Source organism: Eptesicus fuscus, chromosome 4, assembly GCF_027574615.1.
Source record: "Eptesicus fuscus isolate TK198812 chromosome 4, DD_ASM_mEF_20220401, whole genome shotgun sequence".
NCBI lineage: Eukaryota > Metazoa > Chordata > Mammalia > Chiroptera > Vespertilionidae > Eptesicus > Eptesicus fuscus.
The window spans coordinates 76,556,837-76,574,593 of record NC_072476.1 but is presented as its reverse complement, the minus strand read 5'-3'; the positions used below and the strand labels follow the sequence as shown (position 1 = coordinate 76,574,593).

At 44.2% G+C, this 17,757-nt stretch overlaps 1 non-coding gene across 1 annotated transcript; it reads left to right on the top strand.

The window, feature by feature from the left end:
- The first annotated feature begins 14,880 nt into the window (after nucleotides 1-14,880).
- On the top strand, nucleotides 14,881-14,986 carry LOC114230203 (U6 spliceosomal RNA). Its single transcript, XR_003616065.1, has one exon. It is a non-coding gene; the product is annotated as a U6 spliceosomal RNA (small nuclear RNA).
- Nucleotides 14,987-17,757: the final 2,771 nt, after the last annotated feature.

Here is a 17,757-nt window from a genome sequence, read left to right as displayed (position 1 = left end):
CAAACATTTAATTAACTCACCCCTAATGCCTTGGCAGGGCCAGACCAAATGATTTCGCGGGCCTTATATGGCCCGTGGGCTGGCCATTCCCTGCCCCTGCTGTAGAGAATCATACACATACATAAGGAGACATAAGTATGATTGCTCAATACAGTACTGTTTGTGATAGAAAAAACTAAAAACAATCTAATAATACATCAAAAAGAGAATTAATGTATACATTGTGATATATTCATATAATGGAATACCATACAACTATTAAAATGAATAAGCTATCACTATACACAGCTATATGAGTGACTTACAATACTGAGTGAAAAATCATGTGACAAGAATATGTACAATATGATTTTGTAATCCTATATAATAAAAGGCTAATATGCAAATTGTCCCCTCCGGGAGTTGCACCAGGGGAGAGGGGGGAACAGGGCTGGCCCGCCAACTGCCTGCGACCCCTCCCCTGGGCTGGCCTGGCCTGATCCCACCCATGCACGAATTCGTGCACTGGGCCTCTAGTAGTTCCATAAAACCCCATGTATGTGATCTTACAAACCTCAGGACAATAGAAGAAATAGTGTCAGTATATTATTTTGTTTAAAAGCATTACTATATATTGCATAGGATACATAAATATATTATAAAGTGTAATAAGCAGACATGGGAACCAAATTCAGAAGAGCAGTTACCCTTGGAGGGAGATGGAATCGGAAAGGGCATTCGAATGCTTGAGTGATGAAAGTAGAAAGGGTGAAGATGTGTAAGTATATACAGGGCATTTATACTTACTGGCTTTATTTATTAAATTAGAGGGAGGAACACACATTAGTAGTAGTATTTTTCATACTTTTTTATATGTCATAAATATTAGCTAATTACTAATTACCTACTTTCAAACAAAACTATCTACATCTATACAAATATATGCATAGAAGATTTCTAGAAGAAATCAAAGGAAACTATTGACAGTATTTGCCTTTGGAGAGTGGAACTGGGGGCCCAGGGTGGGAGCTAGATTCACCTTTCACTATTATACAGTTTGGATTTATACAATATGAAAATGTTATCATTGTAACAATCTTTCTGACAACTTGACAAACATGGGCTACTTGATAATATACACACATGACTTTTGCACTAATGACGGTCTCACTCATTGGCATGCGTATTTAAGCTCAACTCCCCTTCTCAGGAAATGTGATGTTAACTCTGTAGAGTGATATGGGCCACAGATATGGGACATACCATTACTGCATATGGGTAGTATTTTGTAATAGCTCCATAAAATCCCATGTATGTGATCTTATAAACCTTCAGGACAATAGAAGAATAGTGTCAGTATATTACCCTATACTAGAGGCCCGGTGCACGAAATTCATGCACACAAGTGGGGAGTCCCTCAGCCCAGCCTGCAGCCTCTCGCAGTCTAGGAGCCCTCGAGGGATGTCAGACTGCCACGGAGGCAGGAGAGGCTCCCACCACCACCGATGCACTCAAAAGCTGTGAGCCCAGCTCAGGACTTCTGGCTGAGCAGCGCTCCCCCTGTGGGAGCGCACTGACCACCAGCAGGCAGCTCCTGCATTAAGCGTCTGCCCCCTGGTGATCAGTGCGCATCATAGCAACTGGTTGAACGTTCGAACAAATGGTCAGATACTTAGCATATAGGCTTGTATTATCCTATCTAATAATAGAGTAACATGTAAATTACCATCACTCCGCTACGCCCACGATTGGGCGGCGGGAGGCTGGGGGGCGGGACTCGGGGTGGCCTATCCGGCCATTGAGAGGCACGGATCCGCTGCCACTGAGGGGGGCTACCCTGCTGTTGAGAGACGCAGGGGGTGGGACTCCCACCCCCTGTGCCTCTCAACGGCCAGATCCGCGGCCGCTGAGGGGGCCAGCCTCGGATACCCAGCTGCACCTCTCAAAGGCAGGGTAGCCAGGTGTCCGCGGCAGCCCCCCTCAGTGGCCATTGAGAGGCGCAGGGGGCGGGAATCCCGCCCCCTGCGCCTCTCAACAGCAGGGTAGCCCCCCTCAGTGGCCACGGACCATCAAAAGTGGGGGAGCTGGGTGCCTGTCTGCTCCGGCACCAGGCCTTTCAGAAGCCTCTGCCACGCCAGAGGCTTCTGGAAGGCCTGGTGCACCAGCGGACAGGCACCCAGCTCCACCACGAAAAGCGAAAGCGTGTAGGGGACCCTACACGTGCATGATTCAATCATGCACTGGGCCTCTAGTCTTATATAATAAAAGGCTAATATGCAAATCAACCAAATGGCAGAACAACCAGGGGGCAGATGCTCCAACCAGTAGGTTAGCTTGCTGTTGGGGTCTGGCCAATCAGGACTGGGCGAGATGGGCCAGACACGCCCTGGAGCCCTTCCACAGTCCCTCCCTGGCCCTGATCGTGCACCAGTGGGGTCCCTCGGCCTGGCCTACGCCCTCTCGCAATACGGGACCCCTCGGGGGATGTCAGAGAGCTGGTTTCAGCCCAATCCCTGCAGGTCAGGCCGAGGGACCCCACCAGTGCAGGAATCCATGCACTGGACCTCTAATTTTGTGATAATGATGCTTAATATTTTTGGCCATGAAATAGAGCCCAGTGCCATTTCAAATTCAGTTCGACTCAACAAATGTTTATTGAATTTGTACTATGTTAGAGGCGAAGGTAGAAACATGAATAAGACATAAGTCCCTGCCCTTGAGGATAGAAACCTATATTCTAATGAAGTGCCACTGGTCTTAACTTTACCTTCAAAACTAATCATCTAGATTTATTGGGTTTGGCAGCAGATACTAATCATGATTACTTACTTTCTCTCTCTTTTCAACCCACCAATGAAAATAACAAGTGCCACCCTAGCCAGTTTGGCTCAATGGAAAGAGCATCTGCCTGCTAACGAAAGGGTCCTGGGTTTGTTTCCAGTCAAAGGCATGTACCTTGGTTGCAGGCTCGATCCCCCCAACCCCCGCTCACGTGTGCAAAAGCAACCAATTGATGTGTCTCTCTCACATCGATGTGTTTTTTTCTCTCTTCTACTCTCTCTAAAAATCAATTTAAAAAAATAACCGCAGGTGAAGATTGAAAAAAAAGAAAGAAAATAGCAAGTGCTTTCCAACGTTCCATTGTTCTCAAGGTGTGAGAAAATGCCCATCTCTGTGAGCAACTCACAAAGACCAAGCAGATGTGCACAATGATTAGTATTGCAATCAAATAAACCTCATAACCAACTTGATCTGGCACACATCTGATGATATGCATAATCATTACCATGCAGCCTGGTAATTAGGATAATTGGTAAATAATTCATGTAAATTACTGTAATTGATACAGCTCTGCAGTTTAGCCAAGATTTCTAGGGTCAGCTAAGTAGAGTGAGAAGAAGTTAGTTGGCCCAACTGAAACCCACTAATCAGCTGACACAGAGGAACCTTTTCTTGCCATATCAAGGCCTCCCAGTGTCGGGTTCCAGGAGCCCCAAACTGACAGCTGAGCCCAACCACCCAAGAATTCCCAACTCTGACTTGTCTGAGGTTCACAGTTGCAGTTGGTTTCCTTTAGGGAGTGGGGTTTTCTTCCATTTATGGAGAGAGAGAAAAAAAATCAAGCTCAGACCTCAAGCTTCAGACCAGAAGCTTGTAGAAGAAAGGGAAGGAAGCCAGACTAACTCCTTTCTCCAGTGCTGAAGGGGGCAGATGTGGGTTTTCTAAAGGTGGTTGCTGCAGCTTTCTTTACCACTTCCTTAAGGCCATACCTACCAGGGGAAAATGTCCAGGGACATGATGCACGCCCTCCCCACCCCCCCCAAAAAAAAAAAACTCTGCCTAAAATTTCTCACCTGAAATTCTAATTAGAGAGCTATGCATGCACCCTGGTGCAAAGGGAATCCTCAGTCATGGTTTTGTTTACTCAGCTTGGTTTCCCTGATACAGCTCAGGGAAGAACAGCACTGGAAACTCTGATTGGGGAGGAGGGTCATAACTGAGAAATCATTCTAGAACAAAAGACTATGGCAGAGAATAAGACCCAGGACCTGGGAAAGTGGTCACTGGATGCCGTAGCAGCAGCAGAGAAGCAAAGAGCCCAAAAGGTAGAAGAGGAACTAAAACACACAAGTCCCTGTAGAAGAATATACTGGGACACACAGGAGGTAATGGAGGATGATTTCTGTCTTAATCTTGTGGCCCAAGCTTGTCTCCCTTCTCAGCTCATTGAGTAATGAAAAAAAGTCCTATGATAGAGGGTATTTTGCTAAGTGAAATAGGTCAGACAGAGAAAAACAACTACCATATCATTTCACTTAAGTGGAATCTAAAAAACAAAATAGAATCAGACTCATAGACCAGACTGACGGTTGCCAAAGGGGAAGGGTTTGGGGGACTGGGTGAAAAAAGTGAAGGGATTAAGAAGTACAAATTGGTAGTTACAAAATGGTCCTGGGGTTGTAAAGTACAGCATAGGGAATCCTATATAATAAAGAGGTGATATGCAAATTAACCCTCATGCCCTCACAAGATGGCTGCCTACGACCAGGCCGGCAGGGGGGTTAGTGAGGGACAACCAAATGACTGAACAAGCAGGCTGCGTGGGGCAACCAGGCCAGCAGGGGGATTAGTGAGGGACGGCCAAACGACTGAACAAGCAGGCTGTGTGGAGCGACCAGGCCGGCAGAGGGGTTAGTGAGGGGCTACCAAACAACTGAACAGCAGGCTGTGCGGGGTGACCAGACCGGCGGGGGGGCCGGGAGGGGTGACCAGGCCGGCAGGGGGGCAGTTGGGGGTGACCAGGCCAGCGGGGTGGGGGGGTAATTAGGAGCAACCAGACCAGCAGAGTGGGGCAGTTGGGGGTGACCAGGCCAGCAGGGGAGGCAGTTGGGGCAATTAGGCTGGCGGGGGGCGGGGGGGGCAGTGAGGAGAGACTAGGCCAGCAGGGGGGGCAGTTAGGGGTGACCAGGCCGACAGTGGGGGCAGTAAGGGGTGACCAGGCCAGTGGCAGGGGGACAGCAGTTAGGAGTAACCAGGCCAGCGGGGAGGGGGCAGGCCAGTTAGGGGCGACCAGGCTGGCACACAGAGGCAATGAGGGGTGATCAGGCCAGCAGCAGGGGGCAGTTAGGGGCAACCAGGCAGGCAGGCAGGTGAGCGATTAGGAACCAGCAGTCCAGGATTGTGAGAGGGATGTCCCAGGGATCCCAAATTGGAGCGGGTGCAGGCTGGGCTGAGGGGACCGCCCCCCCCCCCCCCCCGCTCGAATTTCGTGCACCAGGCCTCTAGTATAGTCAATACTGTACTAACTATGTACAGTGCCAGGTGGGTATTGGAAATATCAAGAGCATGTACCTTGGTTGCAGGCACATCCCCAGTGGGGGGGGGGGGGGTGCAAGAGGTAGCTGATCGATGTTTCTCTCTCATCGATGTTTCTAATTCCCTCCCCCTTCCTCTCTGTAAAAAATCAATAAAATATATTTTAAAAAATAATAATAAATAAAAATAAAAACAGTGAAGTTCTGCCCTAGCAGGTTCAGCTCAGTGGATAGAGTGTTGGCCTGCTGACTGATTCTGGCCAAGGGTGCATGCCCGGATTGTGGGCTCAATCCCCAGTAGGGGGCGTGCAGGAGGCAGTCAATCAATGATTTTCTCTCATGATTGATGTTTCTCTCTCTCTCTGAAATCAATAAAAATATACATATTTTGTATATTTGAAGTTCTCCCAGTACTTTCACAACCAAGCCCAAGGCACTAGACAGGAAAGGGCCCTCTTCTTTAACCAGATCCACACTCCTTGGGAAAAAGCTTTCATTTAAAACATATAATTTGTGTTCCTATAACACTCTATGTGCAGATCCCTATGAGGATAAATTTTTACCTTCATTTTACACATGAGGAAATTGAGACTAAAAGAGGTTAGCTCCCTTGCCCAAATCAAAGGGTACAGCTAGGATTTGAACCCAGATCTGCTTAATTCATGGCCAGTGCTCTCAAATGCTGTTCTACCCAAAAAAAATAAAAATAAAAATCCCAAGAGGCCACTCAGCAAAATTCAAGTCTGTGGCAACAGTCTGTACCTTAACTTAGCCAGCTGTCCCTCAGAGATATGCCAATGCTTTCCAGGGGCTTGGGCAAAGTAGCATGAATTACTCAGCACAAACTATCAGACCCACTGCAGAAACAATGCAACAAACGTGATCCACCATCTTCTGTGAAGAATGATTTTCCTATTCATTTTACATATCCTTTTGATTTTATTTTTTTCAGACAAGTTTGTGCATACAAGCTCTTAAAGTCTCTTCTACTTGGAATTATAGAATGTAATAACTCAGTGGGGAATGAAAAACGTGCTCAATGAATATTTGATGACTAACTAAATGAAATGCCAATGTTTCAGTAATGTGCAGCAGCAGATGGTTGGTAGTAGGTGCCATTGTTGAAGGGATTTTAATCCCAAGTTCATCTGAGCCCGAAGAAGGTGAATTCATTCTTCATTACTTAATAATGGTCCCACAGACACAAGCCCATACTTATTTTACCATACTTCTGTGAGGATTAATTCTTTCCAAAGGATAAAACATTTTTTTTCTTGCTTTGTTTTTCAATGAAATGCCTTAGTTATTGAGTTATTTCAGGCCCTAACAAAACAAACCAAAAAAAAAAAAAGTTTGAACTGAAGGTTTCAATAGTATTTCTCTAAAATAAGATCTAAGGTCGACATCAATTCTTACCTCATATCTGTATTGTTCTGTGTTTCAAAGCAGTTACCACAATTCTGGAAATATTTGCCAAGAAAGAAAAGTGGCAACATTTTTCATTTTGAGAGCCCAAAGTGAAAATTTGCAAAGGGACCTCCTCTTAGAGCTAATGTTCCCTAAAACGTCCTCACAGCCCATTAGACCCTTTGGTGACTTTCCTGAGCATGACAAAAACCTTTTAGACAGCTACTGTCCTAAAAGAATGTTCCCATGACTGTCAGCCTGTTTTCATCTCAAATGTGCCACAGATCAGCAGTGTGGCTTTGAGTCAGTTGTTAAATGGCTGTAAGCCTCAGTCTCCTCCTGGGTAAATTGAGAGGCTGGCACCTGTGCTCACTAGAGCTCCTACTGCTTATACTTCATGATCCATTGAAGCTCAAAGAGAAGGAAATGGCAAACTGCAGCGCCTAGGATGATAGTAGGTCCGAAGGCCGTTTCTCAGAAGCTAGGACTGCTGGTGGCAGGGCCACCCTATCTCCATCTCGAGACCCAGGCTCTACTCAAGCACAGGCAGAGCATCCTCTACCCCGGGGGCAGCCTCTTCTTAATCCACTCAAAGGAATTATCTGAGCTCCTTTGAAAGGAAAAGCAACAGTTCAATGGAAATGTACCTTTGGCTCCTAGCCTATATGGTAAGAGAATGAAAGCTCAAATACAAGAGGGTCTATAATTTCTTATTCACTTCTCTCGCTTGGACAACAAAGCCAACTTTAAAGAAATGAAAGAACTGCCCCTTTACAAAGAGTTGTGAGAAAAATCAATAAAGGATTTTAAGGACATTTATTGGTGTGCAAGCCTCAGAAGACACTGACAATTGGATTCAGATAATCCATCCATAATTTCAAAAGTTTTCTGATGTGTCAGACAGACCTTCTGAACACTTGCCTCCACAGTCTCTTCTGTCAGCCTGGTCATGACTTTCTCCTTCTGTTTTAACCTTTTGCACTCGAATGTCGAGTGTGACTCGACATGGTTAGCATTAAATCCCGAGTAGAATAAAGGAATCGAGAAAAAAGCAAGCGAGTGCAAAGGGTTAAGTCTCTCTCTTAACCCTGGCGCCACAGATAAAAACAGGAATGCTCAGGAGAAGTCCAAACTGCACAGTGAATGAGCCCAGCCTGTCACACCTAAGACCAGGGATGTGGAAAATCAGGGTGATCAGATGGGGAGCAAGAATGGGAAGCGGAATGTGACCATCATATCCACCGCTCTCACTGATCTGCATCTCACAACATTTGGAGCCAAAGCTGTTCCAGGACCTCAAGCTCTTTTTTGGGGATATCTGTAAAGGCCTCTTGAGGAGGTGACCTTGAAGCTAAAGTCTAACTGATGAGCTGGGCCTGGGAAGTGCAGGGACAGCACGTACCGAGAAGCCTAGAAGGTTTAAAAAGCATACAGAAGAGCGATGTGGCTGGAGAACATTTCGAGGGGTAGAGTGGCTCCAGGTGAGATGGGCAGAGGCCAAGTCAAACAAGACCTCTGGCTGATGTTGGGTTCCGCTGACAGGCCATGCGCAAAGATTTGAATGCAAGTATTTATTTATTTGGAGGAAGCACAGGAAGGGAGCAAGAAAGTGAGACAGGAAGGAAAGGAAGGCAGTACAGGGACATAGTAAGCAGTTTACCGCTGTGAATAAGGCTCCGCCCTATGAGACCTTTGGAAGACTGCACACAGCACACCTCAGAGTCCTACCACCTGAGGGCAAGGAGAGTTGAGATATTTATCCACCAATTCTTGTCCATCACTGGTTGACACCTGCTCCTGGGACATTAATTCCCAGGGGCTTCCTGACCCAGCTGGCAGCCCAGAAACCTCGGACAGAAAGCTGCAGGTGCCTACAGTAGAAAGGTGCCCAATACACAGACACAGTGAGTCCCAGGGAGGTATCAACAGCCCTGCTACAGCTTTGTGAAAAAAGTAAGAACTTTGGATTTTATTCTAGGTGCAACAGGAAGCCATGGAGCCATCACATGTAGATGAAGGGCGGTAAACCAGGCATCAGCTTTCCCACTGACAACTTAAGATGGTTGTTCTTAACTTCTGCGTAGAAAGTGATTGGGGGAGGGTGGAGGCCCAGAGTGTTATTTACTCTAAACTCAATGTAGTTCAAGGTTAAGTAGCTTTCCCAGATCTTTCTCTTAGAAACTAACCCAAAGCATCTCCTGACCTTATCTACCCTGTCAGCCATACCTTCCTAAAACATCCTCTATTTTTCTTTGCCCTGGATGGTTAATGCCCTCACATTTGACCATTCAGACATAGGCTCTTTTAGAAAGACACATCACTTAAGTTCTTCCTCACCTAACTGACCCACAATTTGTCATCCACACAAGGATTAGGTGCCATTTGGCTTCGCAGCCACGATATATCCACCAGAAATAGGGACATGGGGAAAGGATTACACTTTCAAAAAGCATGTGAAACATTAGTAAGTCAGACAGTGGGTTACAATCCTGACACTCACACTTTCTTCCCATGTGACCTGTGACAAATCACTTACCTTCACCGAGACTGTAAAATAGGGATAAAATTTCTTCCATAGAGAGCTGTCAGAAATAAATGAGGTATTACAGACACAAGCACCTGGTACATAATAAGTGCTCAATTAACGTGTTCATTACTATCATTATAATGAATGTACAATGAATACTCACATGTGCCCTTACCACTGAGTCACATTTACAGGGTCAGAAAGAAAATAATGCGCACACACACATACACCTTTGTTTATCCTGATGATCTGTCTAGTTTGAAGTAATCCAGGCCAAGGTTTTCTCTCATTATCTTGAAAAATTATGTGTTGGCTGTATACACTGTACCCTGAACATTTAAGAAATTATTTAACTTATGGCCTGGGCACTTCAGAATGTCAGCATGAAGAAAGCCAAGCAAAATTTAAGGATTACTAAGCAAACACCTAATATTCCTAATGCCAAAGGAAAAGAGGAGTATGTTGTTGCTATTTTATAGACAGAAAAGAGTGATTGGGCCTAGAAATTCAAGTGTTGTGAGCAAAAAATTATTAATATGATGTGGAGGATTGGATCCCACCTATTCTTTCCCTTTTAAGTGAACAGCATGACTTTGGCAGCAACTAAAAGCTAATGGCCTGCCAATGATGAGCTCTTCTGTCAGAAAGATAAATTGGAGACCATTTGGGACTTGTTTTTTACTTCCACCCATTCTCTAGTGCCTACAATTAAAAACGGGCTAATCAAACATCACATTCCTCACTTATTTAAACAAAAGTAGAAAATTATACCAATCCACATAGAGACTGACCTCTTTAACAGGTATTGAAACCAAAATGTGGGTGTTTGAGTCCGAGTTCTTGCCTTGTGAAATCAATGAAGTCGCGGACTAAAGCGATTAATGGAACCAAAGTTTTTTGGGAGAAGCCAGTCCTGGAAAAGGTGCAGCTGGGGTTCCAGGGGCAGGCCAGGGTCCGGAGCTCCCTTTCCATGCTACAGTCGGGAGCAGTTTAGTAAACAAGCTAATTCAAGTCTAGTAGTCCACGTGTGGAGGCCCACGTGGCCATAACAAGAACCCGTTGCAAGCCGGGAAGAGAGAGAGAACTCGGGAAAGGAAGTGCTCGCCTTTTAATTTGGGGGTGGAGACAGCCTTGCTAGCTCCTGATTGGTTTTTCCAAGAATTTTGCCTTAGCAACATCCTTAGGATTGGCTTATACGCCTTACTGCCTTGTGATTGGTTATCTGCACGCTGTTTTTCTTAGCAACATCCATACATTTTCAAGTCCCTGCCTGCGGTCCACAGCCTGCCTTCCCTGCCAGTTGGGATGTCTTAGTAATTCTCTAGCTATTTTCTGTCTCCTCGGTGTGATATCTGAAAAACTAGGAGAGAAAGGGCTTCTAATTCCATGACTCCTTTTTTCTGTGCCACACCCCATGATTACTGACGCTTCCTTTGGGGCAAGCATGTCAAACTCACCGCCCGGGCCACATGCCTCATATATTTGGCCTGTGTTAGCCTTTGAGTTTGACATGCTTGCTTTAGGGAGTAGGTTAAAGAGCATTGAACTTGGAGCCAGGGAATTCCATCTCTGCACCTCAGTGTTGTCATCTGAGAGTGCTGGATTATAGCGATAAGAAGTCTTTGGATTTAAGTAGTTAATGCTCTCAGGTACTGCTAAGGCAACTCAAGCAGTGTTTTCCCCCTTGAAAGGGGAGAGGGGAGCTTCTAAACTTTTCCAGAAAGGAAGGACAGGAAGGAGAAGGAATAGGGGCAGGGCACAGAGGAAGGGCACAGTAGCCATTCTTGCTAAGAGGCTCTCTGGAAGCCACTATGAAGTTATGTGGAATAAACGAGGAGTCAATCAAGTGACACAACCTCCTATTCCCTCTTGGAGAATTGAAGAGAAAGTTTGATCTTCTCCACAGCTCTAAAATGTCCAAGCTTTACATCACATACTCAACTTTCAAAGCACTTTCAAAATCATTTCAATACTTGCCGACACTCTATGCATTGATCTGAATGGCGAAGAAATGTTGGCATCTTCCTCTACAGTTTCTGTCAGAACACAATGCTTCCCTTGTCCCTGCACACTCCAACATTACAAGGCCTGTGGGGTTTGGGGATTATATTTGACAATTTCTTCTCCCAGCTCCATGCTCACGCAGATCCATTATGTTCTGTCAATTCCACCTCCTGCACCAAAAATAAAAATTAAAATTAAAAAAACAGCAGAATGTCTTCTATGTTCAGCAGGATGGTCAACTTCAGCAAATTTCCTTTTCTCTTTTCTCAACAAATGCACAAAGATAGGGCAGGTACAGTGGTACCACCAATATTTGCCTGAGTTCAAGCTGTCAACCATGTTGCAACAATGATTATGTCAGCTGCTGCCACCAGCGCTTTGTTCCTGCCATTATGAAGTTAATATAAAGCAGTGGTTCTCAAACTGTGGTGTGTATCAGAATCCCCTGGGAGGCTTATTAAAATACAAACTGCTGCCCGCCCTCCCCCTACCAAGAGTTTCTGGTTCAAGTCTACGATGGGGGCCTGAGAATCTGCATTTCTCACAGGTTACTAGGTGCCTCTGAGGCTCCTGGTCCAGAAACCAAGCTTTGAGAATCACAGGTGTAGGGAAATATGTGAGTTGAAGTAAGTTGGAACCTGCTTGTCAGAGAAGGAAATCTGGGCTCATTTTAATTCTTCCGTAAATTCATATACAATTAACATTTACTGAGTATACAAGGCACTGGGTTAAATGCTCTCAAACACTTTTAATTCTCACAATTGTCATCTCATGTTTAAAAAGGAATAAATTGAGACTGCAGACCTAGTAAGAGTAGGAGCCAGAATTCAAGCTCAGGTCTTTGGACTCCAGTTCTGTCGGGTTACCTCAATGATGCAGTAAATTCCTGCTCTCTAGGAGGCTGCCAAAGGGCTCTGAGCAGAGTTTGTAAATGGCATGGATGGAGGATGGGGAGGTGCTGAGGGCCATCAAAGGAACTCTCTTCACATGCACATCTAGCTAAGTGGGCTGACAGACCGATTCCCTTCCCTGTACCTCAGCTCTGCCAACTGTGAAACGAAAGACCAGAATAGTTGCCACCTACCCCCAGCTTGTTCCCAAGAATGAGATAAGAGCCCTCAGCTATTATATAAGAAGCAGTTTTCTTTCCAACCCCTCAGCTTGCTGAGTCGTCTGAAAGGCTCCAAATCTTACGAAGGATGGGGTTCACCTTTACTCTCTTGAACCTAGGGCAGTGGTCACCCTGTTCTCCCATCCTGTGACCTCTACCCCTCCCCTAAGCCTATTATCAACAAGCTGGGAACTCAAAGTTCAAAGCGTGTTCCTAAAATGATGTGTGCATTTCAGAAACTCTATTTGTTCCCGCAGAGTGACTGATGAGAATTCCTCTGACAGCTCGGTTGGACACATTTTTAGGTGTTCTTCAGATTCCACCCTCACACAGTACCTCCGAGGCCCCTGAGGCATATGTTGTAGGCTCTGCCTGCTGAGGAACTGGCAGGAGGCATGTCGCACCTATTTTGTAAGCTCAGAAGGGCAGTGTCAAGAGCCTCATCCTCTTAGCATTAAGACTCTTTTGTGGCGCTTAATTGGTCTGTCTAATGAACTGAGAGAGACACTCAGGTTCCACCTTAGTCAACGACTGAACATGCCAGAGAATACATAAGTGTTCTGGAGTCCCAGGGAGCAAATAAAAGATTGATTTCTTTTTGTTTCCTTTTCTTGGCTTTCTGTCTCAAAGGGATGGCCAGTCTCCCTTTTCCCCAGTCTCTCCTTGTGGGTGTTTGTTTATTAATGGAGTGGAGCAATACTCTGAAAGCCATACCCTCTCTCTGAAGTTTTGATTGTAATGGAAACAGTCGCCGGGGGGGTGAAGTGTCACTGTGTTATCTAATGATCAAGGACAGCATGCCTGAGAGAGTGAGCAGCCAGGGTCGCTGGCTATCACCACAGGGCTTATGCTGCCTCCACTCTCTGCCCTGCCAGTGACTAATTGATTTGTGAATGTGCTTGGAGGTACTTTGAGTGAGAAAGACACTTTATATCTGCTGTGACAAATCTTCGGAGGAACAAAATATCCATTTCACGCACAAATCTCCCTGCTTGACTCTTTCCTCCATTCAATTCCCAGCTAGCTAAATCTTCAGCACTCAAAGAACCAAGTAGACAAAAAAAAGTCTTCTGATGGCCAGGTGCTAACAAACAGAAATTAGCAGGTGAGGAGAAGAAACCAGAATCACTGGTAAAAATTAAGGAGCAGAAAAGTAGGCAAAAAGGAAAGAAAGTGGCTCTGTGGCCTTGAAGCCCCTAATTTAAGACAATTGCCAGATCCCCAAGTCAACAGGTTCTGTTTCTACCACTGGCCAGGAATGCAGATAACGCATGAAAGCCAGACTCTTGTAGTGCGGCTTCCTGGAAACTTTATTTAACTCAGTAGATTCTAACAGACTAATTTTTTACCTCCAGCAGCAATCTTAATGCTTCTATACATAGACTCAAAAGTGCTGTCAGCCTTCTGTAAAGCCATCCCCAAAATCTACCAATGGGTTTTGACATGTCTTGCCACCCAACTGGGGATGGGACTCGAATTCTGGCTTTCTGATTCAGCTTCTGCCTACAGTGCATTTGCTTTTCAAAAAGAAAGTTTTCCAGGGCTGCAGAAACAGTTGAAGGAATATTGATAAGAGAACTGAGCTTTTATCAAAAGCTGCTTCTTGTAAGTGGACTTGGCTCAAGCTCAGAGTTCTTCCCCTGTTGTTGACTGACCCCAGGATACCCTTGGGTGAAAGCCAGTAAAGTCATTCCTGGGCCTTTTTTACATGCAAATGTTAAACATCTTGGATAGCCAGGACAGGAAGGCTAAATTCATTCATTTATTCACTCAGCCAGTATTTATTAAGTACCTGAAATGTGCCAGACTCAAAAGTAGAACTTATTTTTTTAATCACTTCGTGTAATGTTTGTTCTGCAGAAATAACTGGCCCATGTATTTTTTTATTATTTTTTTTTTAGAAGTATGCCAGGAGATTGTGGATGGAAGAACACTTTTCTCCCTTCTTCACAGCCTCTACTAGTAAGATAAGTTCCATAGTGGGGAGAGTTCTGGAATATTGGACCATTTTCAAACTGCTAAGAACATTGATTGCTTTGGCAACTACTATTCCATTGGCTTAAATCTGGTACAGCACAGAATAACTCACAGCTTTCCAGAACCACCACTTACACCTAGAACCCATGCAAGTACAACTTCACTTAGGACATTTTCTAAAATACCTACTGTTACAGCAGAGAATTATATATATATATATATATATATATATATATATATATATATATATATTAGTAATTTCAGAGAGGAAGAGAGAGGGAGAGAAAGAAACATCAATGATGAGAGGGAATCTTTGATCGGCTGCCTCATGCACGTCCCCTACTGGGAAATGAGCCCACAACCTGGGCATATGCCCTTGACTGGAATTGAATCTGGGCTCTATCCATTGAGCCAAACTGGTTAGGGCAGCAGAGAATTTTTTTAATGAATTTTAAACACATTCAGAGGTTATCATTCCACCCATTGCTGGACTCTCAATTGCCACAGGTGACCAAGAAGGCCCAACATCAGAAACCAGTCAAAATAATATGGCTGGTGCTGGCTTTGGCAGCACATACTGTATACTGAAACTGGAACAGTACAGAGGAGATTAGCATGGCCCTGTGGGAGGATGACATGCAAATTCATGAAGCATTCCATCTTTTTCGGTTGGCTGGTGCAATCCAGTGGTGAGCTGATTCTAAACCCCAACCTAGGAAACAGGGTTGTTCTTGTTCATGTGGATGACGCTGTGCTGAAGCATGGGATCAGAAACAAAGAAAATAAAATAATAATAATAATAATAATAATAATCTTTTTCATCTTTTGCAAATTCCATCAAATTCTATCATTCTTGTTCTATAAAGTGGATAAGTATTTCTTATCAAGCTTAGGATTCAAATTTATCCTTCATTGCTGTATAGACAAAGTAATGCAATTATAATAAAAAGAAGTTATATTTCAATGGTCCTTACTAGTTTATAAAACATTTTATAGTTTGCAAAAGCATTTTCTCATTTAATCAGAGCATTTTAACATTCACTCAACAGACATTTATTAACTCCCTAAAAAGTTTCACTAGTGCCTTGCACAGTACTTGGTGGATGAAGAGTGAGGTATGGTCTCTACCCTCAAGAAAACCAGAGTTTAGTGAGTAAGGAAGACAAGTCAACAATAACTTTAACATGATGTAAGTGTAATGGAGAAGTATAAAGGATTACAAGCATATTATGTATTCAAATAATTTTTCAATAGTATTTGGAGACAACCTGTTTACTTATAAAGTCCTAGACACCAGAATATCTTGGTATATGTGCCTAGAGAGAAACTTAATATAGTATTTTTTCATGGTGGTGCAAGACTGGGTAAGGCAGTTCTTATGTGGAAGAGATGGTGGTAGTAGAAGTGGTGATGATGGTGGGTTTGGGAAAATGTGGTCATTTCTTGGTTGATCAGAATTGATATTCTTTTTTGTTAAAGTACAAATCCCCAGCGCTGGCCAATGTAGTTCAGTTGGTTGGAATTTCGTCCCGTACACCAAAAGGTGGTGGGTTTGATTCCCTGACTGGGAATCCAGGTTGCAAGTTGATCCCTAGTTGGGTGCGTGCAGGAGGCAACTGGTCAATGTTTCTCCCTCTCCTTCCCCCTCTTCCTCACTCACTCCCTTTCTCTCTCTAAGACCTTTTTTTTTAAAGTGCAAATCCCCAGCCATCCCAGAGACATCCCTCTTTAAAGCTTGACAGTCCAGTGATTCACCATAGAGTAAATATATACCCAACCACAGCAACCACAACCACAAAATATTAGTAGCAAACTGATTATTTGGTAATGAATCATGTGCTGAAGACCTGATAGCCAGTGGCCACTTAGAAATGTGCCCAAAAGTTAAGAAAAAGAAAAAAGAAGCCCTCTACTCAAACCCACTTTAGATTACTTGAGCACCATTTGCATGAACAGCAGAGTCAACAATAATTGTGAGGAGGGTGAGAAAGCCACAGGGGAGGGAGAAGCCAAACGCAATGGAAAGCAGATGACATCAGCCCCTGGCTCCTGGAGCCCCACAAGAACAAGTATGAAATAAGTCTCTTGCAGAAGGGCGACTCTGAGAAAGAAGAAAAAAAAAATGGTTGTAATAAATCTTAACAAAAGCCAACAAAAGAAAATGTTGGACAATTTGTTGGATAAATATTCAGTAAGGCTGATCCACCTTACTGTGTTGTTGTAAAGAACAGCTAATAAAAAAAGATTGTCAAGGACACTGCAAACATAAAAGAACTAACCAATAATAAGAACATTAATAATAAGGAAGGGCTGAGGAATGAAACCAGTTCCATCAAGACCAAAGATGTTGAGCAACCAGCCCAGAAATAAGGAAAACAGATATGAGTGCCTGGAGGTGGTGCAAACAAACAAGAACCAAAATACTTTTTGCTCTTAATTTTTTAAAAGAAGACATGTTTACAGGGTATAAGACTATAAATAAATATTGGCCAATGGGCTATTGCTTTTCCCTGGAGGCAGCTCCCTTTGAAATGACTTCCTAGACGAGGGGGTGAGGGAGTTGCAGGCTCTTGCTCCCCTCCCTAGAGCTCATGGCCCGAGACAGGAAGGCCTCCCTCCCTAGCCTTGAAGATTTGGGATTGGAAAAAAACACTGGAAGGAATCCAAAGCTGTGGTTCATTTCATTCTTTCATTTCCTGCCTTTGCCAAATGCTGACAATTACAAACAAATGTTGTCTTCACAAATACTTTCTTCTAGATGAACGTTCTGTGCATTTTGGTTGCTTGTATGTATGTGACTTGAGAAACACTTTCTAAATCCCCAAGTTGACAGAATTTCCATGTAATGATAATGATTATTTAATGTTATCATCACAATGGGCTGCCTGAGCAAATGAAATGCTTGCTGGGCCTAACGCATTCACTCACTGAGGTCAATTAACGCTTTCCGGGGTGCCTGATTTCCCACTGGGACCCTAAAGAAGGTAATTCATTACTCAGGCATTCTCCACTCCCAACACTGCAGTCTCCCACAAGTTCTTCCATTGCTTAACCGTCAGACTGCTCAGCCAGTATGGGGAAGTCCAAGAGAGATAAGATTATGCTGAGAAGGTCCAGGCTGGGTAGATATTTTTAGTCATCTGAAGATAGTGCGGAGTGATAATCATCATCATCATAATGCATGTGAATGCACCCCATCTTACTTTGCAAAGCATTTTTATTGCATAAATCATCCCCGTTGATCCTTACAGTAATCCCTGAAGTATGCAAAGCAGGTATTATTATATTCAGCACCAGGCTATGGCACCAAAAAGAGCATAGTGGTAATGGCAGAGGTAAGCCTAGAAGACACAGAGAAGCAAGAAAGGGTGTGGCAGAAAGAGGGGGCAGACCCCCAAAACCAGTAATCTCAAAAGCATTGAGGCTAGAGGCCATGT